This window comes from Rhamphochromis longiceps, linkage group LG23 (assembly GCF_057381845.1).
Source record: "Rhamphochromis longiceps isolate RC_006_pf linkage group LG23, R_longiceps_female_GT1.1, whole genome shotgun sequence".
NCBI classification, from domain to species: Eukaryota; Metazoa; Chordata; class Actinopteri; order Cichliformes; family Cichlidae; genus Rhamphochromis; species Rhamphochromis longiceps.
The window spans coordinates 17442627-17455570 of NC_140578.1; the positions used below are offsets into that span (position 1 = coordinate 17442627).

General features: G+C 42.7%; 1 protein-coding gene across 1 annotated transcript in view; it reads left to right on the forward strand.

The window, feature by feature from the left end:
* The window catches only part of LOC146641553 (protein NLRC3-like), a 41885-nt gene that overhangs the window by 6502 nt on the left and 22439 nt on the right, over positions 1-12944 (forward strand). The gene's annotated exons all lie outside the window — the stretch shown is intronic.

Genomic DNA, 12944 nt, shown 5'->3' on the forward strand with positions numbered 1-12944 from the left:
AATCTCTGTTTTCAGCATTATTCATTTGCTTATTACCCACCAGTCTACCGTTGTTTACAGCCCTGTTGGCTGCTCTTTTTTCTTTTTTTTGTTTTTACTCAAATGACCTTGGAAAAGAGAGGCAAATTTTTGTTGTTCAATACTGAAGAAATTTAAACTTTTTAAAATTATGTAAAATTGGAGAATATATTTAAGTTTATCTGCTATAAAAAGCATGCAGGCCAGGAAAATCTCCTTTTTCTGTGTTTTATCCTTAGTTACTTTGACACAAAGGCATCTGCTGTGATGCTCACACCTTTGATGAAGTCTCACATGTATCAGTATTGATAAATGACCAGAATTATAATATTTCTGACTATCTGAGGAAAAATTGAATCGAATCGGGACCTTGTGAATCGGAATTGAATGGATTATAGAAATCAGTGATGATACCCAGTCCTAGTGAATAGCCTAGGCCCGACAGAAGTGGATGTAGCTGTGGGTAATAAGAAAAGGGGAAAAGAACTATTGATAAATTTTGTTAAGTTAAGGCCTGATCCATCTGAAATTCATAGCCAGTGCTCTGACACGGAACCATCAATCTGTTTGCTGCTGCCTGCTGCAGCAGTAACTTATCTCTCTTGTAGAATTGTGCTCCAAATAAAGAACTTTGTGTTAACAAGATTGCTAGTTAATCATTTACAAATTAATAGTGTCTATACAGACAGCAATCCCCCCCGCCCCCAAAAAAAGTGCACATGTAAAACTGCGGCTTTAAGCGATGCGGTTGAAAAATTTGGGTGCGCCTAAGAAAAAAAGTTAGGCGCACCAGTGCAACCGTGGCAAAAAGTTAGTCTAGAGCCCTGCCAGTATGGTGTTAGTTTTCAAACAAATTTAAGAAAAGAAGAACTGTGTGCTAAAGTCATGTCTGATTGAACAGGAAATACTGACTGAAGAGTTTGACTTTGCCTGTTGATAAAATGACTCAAACACTGAAGTAGAAAAAAGAGGAACTGAAGAAAGTAAATGGTGCAGTGAAGTAGGGCTGGGCGATATATCGAGTTTTTTAAAAATATCGATATATTTTCATACGAGATATAAGATGTGGCAATATCGTTTATATCGATATAGCCTATGTTACGTTATAATTATACTTGTGGAGCCGCAGGTTTGCCTCTCTTTCGTCCACTTTTGTCTCTACGCAACGTTACTCGGCCTCGCCTCCCCCATAGCTTCACCTGCAGGCAATGACAAGATGAAAGCGGAAAATCTCCGTTAGCGAGTTACCGGATGGCCCCGTGCGTGGGGCTGGACGGCGTCAACGTGTTAGCGAGCTAACCGCGCTAACGACATGCAGCCCAGAGGGGCTGCACGGCCTAAAATCCTTTCATTTTCTCAAAACTCGACAGTGCGCCTTATGTATGAATTCTGGTTGTGCTTACTGACCGCGAACCGATTTTATGTGGTACACAGCGCTCAGCAATCTGTCAAAAAATGTTTTAATATGACTTTGCTAAGCTACGGAGCTGCACGGCTTGATGTCGGAGGATTACGGCTACCGGGGAGGAGCCTCGCGGAGTGATACGTACTGTGTGTGTATAAGGACCACAAATGGCACCTGTTTAGAGACGTGGTGCAGCTGTGAAATCTGTCTCTTTGTTATTACGCTCAGCGTCTATTAGTTTACATTTTGACTGCACAATTGTGAGCTTTTTGTTATGCACAAAAACAACATTGTTTTCTTTTATTTATGGACCATGATTATTTAATAAATGCTGATAATTTATTTTTGAGTAATTTCTTCATGTACATCTACGCTGTATGTAAATAAAAGTGCCCGTGTGACATCTGGGACACAGTGTGACTAAGAACTCTCTTTTTGTTCTTAACTTATGGCTTAAAAAAAAAAATCGAGATATATATCTTATATCGCCATCCAGCTAAAAAATATCGAGATATGAATTTTGGGTCATATCGCCCAGCCCTACAGTGAAGGCAGCGCGGTGAGAAATCATATGCAAATAGTGTTGTCTCTCTGCACAATAAAGCAACGCAACTAATTTATTGAACCATCTGAACATACATCCCAATCTGCAGAATAGTTCATGCATAATGCAGATCAAGGGCGTAGATTTGGTTTTGGCATTGGTGGGGCTGGATGATTCAACCACCGAACCCTGCCCTATTTCTTTTTCCTTTTTGTCTTTGCTTCTTGATAAAAAAAAAGGAGAAATATACTTTCCTACATATGCTATTCTACATTTAAACCATTTAAAATTACAATTCATACTTTTATATGTGAATTATATAATGTTAAATTACTATTAAACAAATGACTAAGTATTTTAGGCTTCAGTTTACTTCAGCCATATTCCATATAAATCAGGTATCATACAAAAATAAAAATAGCTTCAAATACAGTCATGACAATAAAAGAATATGACTTTAAGGACTTAACAACATTAGTTCAGTCACAGTACACCAACATCTGTTATATTTTGGCACTAAGGGAACACTGAATGACCTGGTGAATTTTTGTCCATAAAACTACTCATCTAAGATTACCACAAAGTAAAAGATCTCTCGGAAAAATTATGAAACATTTTGGGCACACTATTGCCCCGATCAAATCAATGAGCTGGGATTTTTTATTCTAAACATGAGCTACTGTTACAGCAACAGACATGGACTACTGATGTCCCACAACAACTCAGTGTCCAAACACATGCTTTCTCCTCTTGTTAATGTATAGCACGAAATCATCAGTCAGTCACCTGTGAACTTGCCTCTTCACCTCTGTCCAAGCTACAACATGGCAGAGCTGTCTCTATCACCTGATAAATAACAGTGAGACATTTGAAATGCATGCAGTCACACATGTGCTTCAAATACAGTAATGAACCAACAGGTCATTATCCAATTTCACCTGTGATCTTGTATCACCATTACTCTCTGAGCTTTGTGTTGGTTCTTCTGTCACCTGACAAATACATGAAAATAAGAATAAAATGGGTAGCAGCTTCAGTGTGTCTGTCATTTAAAGAAAAATGTGCAAACTGCACTACAAGGTGGAATATTTGCAAAATCATGACTACCTCATTATATTTTGTCTCAAAAATTAACCCTATGAATATGTCAGTACCACTAGGATGAAATTATTGTGTCACCAACATTTTAACGTTAGACATATAATTTTAACAGCCTCTGTAAACTAATATCCTGGCTTGCTCGAGGCTCCCATTTTCTCTGACAGTTTCAATCAAAATTAGAAATGCTACTCTGAGACCGAGATAACTAAAAGTGCTGCCTGTTGTGCAGTTAGTTTCCAAAACACGTACAATTTTAGACTGATGTGGGCCAAAGCCTAACATAGCCTGTAACATTATTATGACTGACATTTTATGAGTTAACTTGGCTTTAAGTGACTTACAGGTTTCTTTGAAAAATGCTTTCTTATATCCAGGTTCTTCCTTTTTGCTGCCATCCTCCCCTCCTCCTTGCAGGTCCTGGCAGCGCAGGCTTGCCAGGTGTTGTGCCAAAAATTGATTGCCGGCCAAAAACTGATTTCCAATGTTTCCGTGTATTTTTTACATGTAATATCTTTATGTATGTAAATAGAACGGTGAACAGCGTTTATAAAGGGGTTATATATAGAATTTTAAAAATTATCTGTTTTTTCAAGTATCTTTACAACTCTGTGTTATTGTACTGACATTATAACCAATCCGGTCCTTTATCCCCACTTAAAATAATTACTATTGTAATATTTGCTGCCATTTCTGCTGTCCTCTTGGCCAACTTAAAAAAGACATTTTTAATGTTAATGAGAGTTTTTGTAATTGCATAAAGGTTATATAAAAGTCACTGCCAAAAACTAATTGCAGCTTCTACCTTGTTACACAAATGTTGTTTGTGGCTCCAGATGACTTTATGTCATCCATGAGGGATGCATTTGACATATGTTTCACATATTATAGCCCAAGAAGTTACTTATAGCAGTATACATGTGAGCCATCAGTTTTTGGTAAATACCGGAAATCAGACAATCACTTTCTGGCACAACACCGACCGCTGCTAAAACTAAACAGAGCTCCCTGAAAGGCCCAGCCAATCACATTGGCCATATTTGGCACATGAGGTAGGACTCCAGTAGAGAACGTAATTTAACTCTTTCTGCACCGCTGGGTGAATGAGACGATGACAGATCTTTTTTTTTCTTTCTATCTGGTTTGTTTTTCTTTACTCGAAGAGATCAAATTCTTGGTGGAGACAATTCAATAATCGCTGGATATTGGTGGGGACATGTCCCTTCCATTCATGCCAAATCTATGCCCTTGATGCGGATCCATCCAGTTCACAAAGGCACTGAAATCATCAACAGTCTCACACTATCTGGCTAAAGATGTTTTTCCAGAGAAAGTAACAGGTGCTTCATGATAATTGGCCACTTCTCTGGACAAAACACATGGCATCCCCTCTAGCATTTTTTCCCAAAGTGGTAAAACCTGCACTGTGCACATCTCAAGGAAAAAAGAGAGGATCTCACAGCTTTCCAGTACTTTGGTTCAAGTTTCATTCACATCCATCATGCAGGTACAAGGAATCAAGTGAAAAACTTTATATAATTTGTGTCCAAAGGTTAATTATGAAGACTCATTAACAGAAATGTATCACTATGTTTAGATAAAGACAGAGTTGCTGACCCCACACAGCTGTAAACTAGTTTCCAGTTTCTAAAAGTTCCAATTTAGTGTGTCACCTATCGTCACAAAAACATGACTTCTACAATTTCACAGTCAGCTTAATCAAACATGTGTTGTTATTATTATTATTATTATTATTATTATTATTATTATTATTATTATTATTATTATTATTAATACATTTTATTTAAAAGTGCCTTTCAAAACACCCAAGGACACTGTACGACAAATAAAACAGGCATAAAAAACATGAAATATAAACAATAATGAGAGTAGCATATAGAAAGTTTAAGATCAGGGATAGGTTATAAGTAGTAGGCAATTTTAAACAGGTGGGTTTTGAGGTTGGACTTAAAAAGATGGGATAAAGTGATATTTCTTAGGTCTGTGGTTAAGGAATTTCAAAGTCGGGGTGCAGAGCAGCTAAAAGCCCTGCCCCCCATAGAAACAAGACAAGAGGAAGGAACAGAAAGAGATAGGGAGGAGGATGATCTAAGGCACCAGGATGGGGTGGCGATCTGAACCAAGTCAGAAAGTAATGGTGGGGAGAGAGAATGAATAGCCTTAAATGTACTGTATGGGGTAGTATTTTAAAATTAATGTGAGATTTGACCGGGAGCCAGTGAAGCTGCTTCAGAATAGGAGTGATGTGATGGGTAGAGGGAGTCCTAGTAATAATACGGGCAGCAGAGTTCTGGACACGTTGAGGCTTATTGATGGATTTTTGTGTAAGGCCAAATAAGAGTGAGTTACAGTAGTCAGTCTGAGAGGTAACAAGGTAACGATAGCAGTAGCATGTGGAGTGAGGAAGGGGCTGAGGCGATTGATGTTACAGAGGTGGAAATATGCTGAGCGAGTAACATTATTGATGGTATTGAAAACCATAAATTAAGTTCAGCTAAGCAGAGGGTGAGGGAGGGTGGAGGGAGAGTAGAGTCGGGTTTGGTGGATAGGTAAAGCTGGGTGTTGTCGGCATAACAGTGAAACTGAATATTATATTCATGGAAAATATGCCCAAGTGGGAGGAGGTAAATAATGAAAAGGAGGGGACAGATCCCTGGGGCACCCCAGTAGACAGAGGAAAAGGCTGAGAGGTGAAGGATTTTAATCGAATGAACTGAGTGCGGTCAGACAGGTATTATTTGAACCAAGCTAGCCTGGTATGAGAAAAGCCAATAGAAGCCAATCTGCTGAGAAGGATGGAGTGAGAGATGGTGTCAAAGGCTGCACTCAGATCGAGAAGAATAAGGATGGAGAGGAGACCGGAGACAGCTGCCATAAGAAGGTCATTCGTTATTTTTATAAGAGCAGTTTTGGTGCTATGAGAGGGACGGAAACCAGACTGGAACTGTTCATAAAGGTTATTGTTGGTTAGGTGTAGAAGAACTTGTGAAGCAACTATGTTTTTCAAAATGTTTTTAGAGAAATTGTAGATTGGAGATAGGACGAAAGTTATTAAGGTTGTTGGGATCTAGACCTGTTTTTTTTTTCCAGATTTGGGGTGATAGCAGCAACTTTGAAAGAATTCAATTCAGTTCAATTTTATTTATACAGCGCCAAATCACAACAACAGTCGCCTCAAGGCGCTTTATATTGCACAGTAGATTGTACAATGATAGAAACAGAGAAAAACCCAACAATCATATGACCCCCTATGAGCAAGCACTTTGGCGACAGTGGGAAGGAAAAACTCCCTTTTAACAGGAAGAAACTTCTGGCAGAACCAAGCTCAGGGAGGGGCGACCATCTGCTGCGACCAGTTGGGATGAGAGAAGGAAAACAGGATAGACACACTGTAAAAAAAAGTGCTGTTTTTACAGGAAAATGCTGGCAGCTGGGGTTACCAGGGACTTCCTGTAAAAAAATACAGTAGACATCCAAAATATGTAAACTGATTTACAGTGAATGAAACTCACAACTGTTAAATCTACAAAAAAAAAAGTTAATTTCACACAACAATTGTTGTATATTCATAGAATATATATATATATATATATATATATATATATATATATATATATATATATATATATATATATATATATATGTACAGTGGGGCAAAAAAGTATTTAGTCAGCCACCGATTGTGCAAGTTCCCCCACCTAAAATGATGACAGAGGTCAGTAATTTGCACCAGAGGTACACTTCAACTGTGAGAGACAGAATGTGAAAAAAAAAAATCCATGAATCCACATGGTAGGATTTGTAAAGAATTTATTCGTAAATCAGGGTGGAAAATAAGTATTTGGTCAATAACAAAAATACAACTCAATACTTTGTAACATAACCTTTGTTGGCAATAACAGAGGTCAAACGTTTACTATAGGTCTTTACCAGGTTTGCACACACAGTAGCTGGTATTTTGGCCCATTCCTCCATGCAGATCTTCTCGAGAGCAGTGATGTTTTGGGGCTGTCGCCGAGCAACACGGACTTTCAACTCCCGCCACAGATTTTCTATGGGGTTGAGGTCTGGAGACTGGCTAGGACACTCCAGGACTTTCAAATGCTTCTTACGGAGCCACTCCTTTGTTGCCCGGGCGGTGTGTTTTGGATCATTGTCATGTTGGAAGACCCAGCCTCGTTTCATCTTCAAAGTTCTCACTGATGGAAGGAGGTTTTGGCTCAAAATCTCACGATACATGGCCCCATTCATTCTGTCCTTAACACGGATCAGTCGTCCTGTCCCCTTGGCAGAAAAACAGCCCCATAGCATGATGTTTCCACCCCCATGCTTCACAGTAGGTATGGTGTTCTTGGGATGCAACTCAGTATTCTTCTTCCTCCAAACACGACGAGTTGAGTTTATACCAAAAAGTTCTACTTTGGTTTCATCTGACCACATGACATTCTCCCAATCCTCTGCTGTATCATCCATGTGCTCTCTGGCAAACTTCAGACGGGCCTGGACATGCACTGGCTTCAGCAGCGGCACACGTCTGGCACTGCGGGATTTGATTCCCTGCCGTTGTAGTGTGTTACTGATGGTGACCTTTGTTACTTTGGTCCCAGCTCTCTGCAGGTCATTCACCAGGTCCCCCCGTGTGGTTCTGGGATCTTTGCTCACCGTTCTCATGATCATTTTGACCCCACGGGATGAGATCTTGCGTGGAGCCCCAGATCGAGGGAGATTATCAGTGGTCTTGTATGTCTTCCATTTTCTGATGATTGCTCCCACAGTTGATTTTTTCACACCAAGCTGCTTGCCTATTGTAGATTCACTCTTCCCAGTCTGGTGCAGGTCTACAATACTTTTCCTGGTGTCCTTCGAAAGCTCTTTGGTCTTGGCCATGGCGGAGTTTGGAGTCTGACTGTTTGAGGCTGTGGACAGGTGTCTTTTATACAGATGATGGGTTCAAACAGGTGCCATTCATACAGGTAACGAGTGGGGGACAGAAAAGCTTCTTACAGAAGACGTTACAGGTCTGTGAGAGCCAGAGATTTTCCTTGTTTGAGGTGACCAAATACTTATTTTCCACCCTAATTTACGAATAAATTCTTTACAAATCCTACCATGTGAATTCATGGATTTTTTTTTCACATTCTGTCTCTCACAGTTGAAGTGTACCTCTGGTGCAAATTACTGACCTCTGTCATCATTTTAAGTGGGGGAACTTGCACAATCGGTGGCTGACTAAATACTTTTTTGCCCCACTGTATATATATATATATATAAAACCAGAAAAAAAAATTACATTAAGTGAACTTACATGTCAAACACATTGCAAACGCCAATTTTAACAGTTTGTCTTAAAAACCACTACGCTGGATAGCGTAGTGGTTAGACTACACGCCTTTGGAACAGAGGGTCGCAAGTTCAATCCCTGTGGCCTGGGGCGTCTGTATCCAGTAAGGGTCCTAAGGCTAGACCCCCTATGCTAAGCAAGCCTACCGCAGACATGAGCGAGACAGATAAATATGAAGGCATGCCGGCTCGGACGTCGCCCGGATCAACAAGGTCCGCGTCAGGTGTTGAGGAACCAGGGCACCCTGACGAAAAGTGGGCTACTGGAACAAGAAGGCATCGGTGGGCAAGAGACGAAAACAGGGCCTTGTTGGAATGCTACTACGCAAGTAACCCCGGCGGAAGGGGCTACACGAATAGGATGATGGACCTATGGATTCTTCGATACCCAACATCGTCGAAACAACTAGTAGCTCAGTGTTCCAACATTCGAAAGAAGGTACTGATCTCACAGCTAGAGATTGACGAGGTACAACACAAATGCTACGGCAAGGAGGAGTCAGGACGCCAGGTCAGGGGGGAGATATCATCACCCCCACCCGAGATTGGGTACATAGCCCCAAGTGCGAGAGGAACTGACCTGAAAGATAGGATCATGGCCAAGCTTGAAACCTGGATCCCCCGTAGCCGGTTACCAAGATTACGTGAAGTACCTTCTGAAGGTCTGCTAGATGATGTTAATGCAGCACTACGGACAATACCTACAACCACAATTACCGACACTAACAAGCTGATCTACAATACGGCAGCAGTGATCAGTGAGATGCTTGGCTACAAGTTGAATAGCCACAAGGGGCAGTACCCTCCATGGAGAAGGAGGCTGGAGGGCAAGATCAAAGTAGCACGGAGGGAGGTTAGCCAACTAACAGAAAGGTGCGGCAAAGAAGTTGCATAAGAAATACAGCAAGCTGTCCATACCTGAGGCCTTGGAAACTGCCAAGCAAAGACTCACAGCCTTGGCCAGCCGCTTGAGGAGGTACACCAGAGAGATAGAAGGCAGGAGAATAAACCAGCTGTTCTCCACAGAACCAGCAAAGGTGTACTCTCAGTGGCAAGGGAACAATAAGAGAACAGCACCACCAAGGCTGGAGACGGAGCAATACTGGAAGAGCATATGGGAGAAGGACGCAACCCATAACGGCAATGCTCAGTGGCTAGTGGATCTGAGGGCAGACCACAGCGACCTCCCTGAACAGGGTCCAGTAACCATCACAGTGGCAGATATCCAAGAAAGGGTCTCCAGTATGAAGAGTTGGACAGCACCAGGGCCCGACATGGTTCACGCCTACTGGCTAAAGAAGCTGACTGCACTCCACGAGCGTCTGGCAGCACAAATGAACCAGCTGCTAGTTAACGAGAGACACCCGGAATGGCTAACCGAAGGTCGGACGGTCCTGATCCCCAAGGACCCCAAGAAGGGACCGGTCCCCTCCAACTACCGACCAATAACCTGCCTCAGTACTACATGGAAGCTCCTGTCAGGCATCATATCGGCTAAGATGAACAGGCACATGGGTCAATACATGAGCGGGACACAGAAAGGAATTGGCAAGAATACCAGAGGCGCAAAACACCAGCTACTGGTAGACAGAACAGTCAGCCGAGACTGCAAGACCAGACTGACCAACCTGTGCACTGCCTGGATTGATTACAAGAAGGCCTATGACTCAATGCCCCACAGCTGGATACTGGAATGCCTAGAATTGTACAAGATCAATGGGACCCTAAGAGCCTTCATCAGGAACTCAATGGGGATGTGGCGCACAACACTAGAGGCCAACTCCAAGCCCATAGCACAAGTCACCATCAAGTGCAGGATCTACCAAGGAGATGCTCTGTCCCCACTGCTGTTCTGCATAGGCCTGAACCCCCTCAGTGAGATCATTAACAAGACTGGCTACGGATACCGACTATGGAACGGAGCAGATGTCAGCCACCTCCTGTACATGGATGACATCAAGCTGTATGCCAAGAGTGAACGAGACATCGATTCACTGATCCACACTACCAGGCTATACAGCAATGACATTGGAATGTCGTTCGGACTGGAGAAGTGTAGTCGGATGGTAACAAAGAGAGGGAAGGTAGTCAGAACTGAGGGGATTGAACTACCAGAAGGCAACATTGCAGACATAGAGGACAGTTACAAGTACCTGGGGATCCCGCAGGCGAATGGGAACCATGAAGAGGCCGCTAGAAAAGCTGCAACCACCAAGTACCTGCAGAGGGTCAGGCAAGTCCTGAGGAGTCAGCTGAATGGTAAGAACAAGATCCGGGCCATCAACACGTACGCCCTGCCCATGATCAGGTACCCTGCTGGGGTAAGAGGCTGGCCAAAGGAGGAGATAGAAGCCACTGACATAAAGACAAGAAAGCTCCTTACCATGCATGGAGGGTTTCACCCCAAGTCCAGCACCCTGAGGCTGTACGCTAAGCGGAAGGAAGGGGGCCGGGGACTGGTGAGTGTCAGCACCACAGTCCAGGATGAGACAACGAACATCCAAGAATACATTGGGAAGATGGCCCCAACTGACCGAGTGCTCAGTGAATACCTCAGGCAGCAGAAACCCAAGAAAGAGGAGGGAGACAAGGAACCATCATGGAAGGACAGGCCCCTGCACGGTATGTACCACCGGCAGATAGAGGGGGTGGCTGATATCCAGAAATCCTACCAGTGGCTGGACAAAGCTGGACTGAAAGACAGCACAGAGGCACTAATCATGGCAGCACAAGAACAAGCTCTGAGTACAAGATCCATAGAGGCTGGGGTCTATCACACCAGGCAAGACCCCAGGTGCAGGCTGTGTAAAGATGCCCCAGAGACAATCCAGCACATAACAGCAGGGTGCAAGATGCTAGCAGGCAAGGCATACATGGAACGCCATAACCAAGTGGCCGGCATAGTGTACAGGAACATCTGTGCCGAGTATAACCTGGAAGTCCCGAGGTCAAAATGGGAGACGCCCCCAAGGGTGGTGGAGAATGACCGAGCTAAGATCCTGTGGGACTTCCAGATACAGACGGACAAAATGGTGGTGGCTAACCAACCGGACATAGTGGTGGTAGATAAACAGAAGAAGACGGCCGTAGTGATCGATGTAGCGGTTCCGAATGACAGCAATATCAGGAAGAAGGAACACGAGAAGCTGGAGAAATACCAAGGGCTCAGAGAAGAGCTCGAGAGGATGTGGAGGGTGAAGGTAACGGTGGTCCCTGTGGTAATCGGAGCACTAGGTGCGGTGACTCCCAAGCTAGGCGAGTGGCTCCAGCAGATCCCGGGAATAACATCGGAGATCTCTGTCCAGAAGAGCGCAGTCCTGGGAACAGCTAAGATACTGCGCAGGACCCTCAAGCTCCCAGGCCTCTGGTAGAGGACCCGAGCTTGAAGGATAAACCGCCCGCAGGGGCGTGCTGGGTGTTTTTATATATATACATTAATTTTTAAATTAACAGGGAAATATCAAACAAAAAATTAATTTGAACTGGTAAAACAACTGTGAAACTGTGCATTTTAAAAGGAGCTGCTCTGTATATTATGGTAAATTTACCATTTACAATAGTCTTATCTAATTCACAATGTGCGTTCTACTCTGATCTGATGAAACCTTTGTCAGTGGTAAGCTTTCATACAGGGACCTCTCCCTGGTTCTTTTGTGACCAAACGCTGAGATTTCAACCTCTTAGATATGTATATGGTTGACTACCAGGAAGTGGGTGAGTAGGAGACAGTTATCAACTCTGTAGTAGTAGTAGTAGTAGTAGTAGTAGTAGCCAAAACATATCAGATGATTAAGTTTGGGAGCCAAAATTATCTTTTTTTTAAACTAAGGTTGTTGAGCTGAAGGAGGAATTATTCATATATTAAACGGGTGATTGTTTGTTTTTCCAAAAGAGGATTTGTTAGCAACTGATTTTGGGTTTTAGTTAGAATAGAGAATAGAATAGAATAATCCTTTAATTGCCCCACAAGGGGAAATTTGGTTGTAACAGCAGCCAAAAAGACAAATATACAAACAAACAGTACACAGGACACGGAACAGAAACATACACAATTTTTCTTACATATTTACATTAAGGACAATGGTTACTATAAACAGAGAGTACTGTACAGTTATTAAATTAAATAAAAATAATTACAGGTAAGAGGCAAACCAGGTTGTAGTGCGAATTGGTTAATTAACTAACTTATTGCAGTTACAGCATTGATGTAAACATCTATGTTTGTTGGGAGCAGTTCAGATTGTACAGTCTGACAGCTGCAGGGAGGAAGGACCTGCGGAAACGCTCCTTCATGCATCTAGGATGCAGCAGTCTGTCACTGAAGGAGCTATGGAGCTATTCAGCAACATCTACATGCATGGGGTGGGAGACTGTCCATCAGAGATGTTATTTTGGCCAGAGTCCTTCTGTCTCCCACCACCTGCACTGGGTCCAGGGTGCATCCCAGAACAGAGCTGGTCTTCCTGATGAGTTTATCCAACCTCTTCCTCTCAGCTGCCGATAAACTGCTGCTCCAAC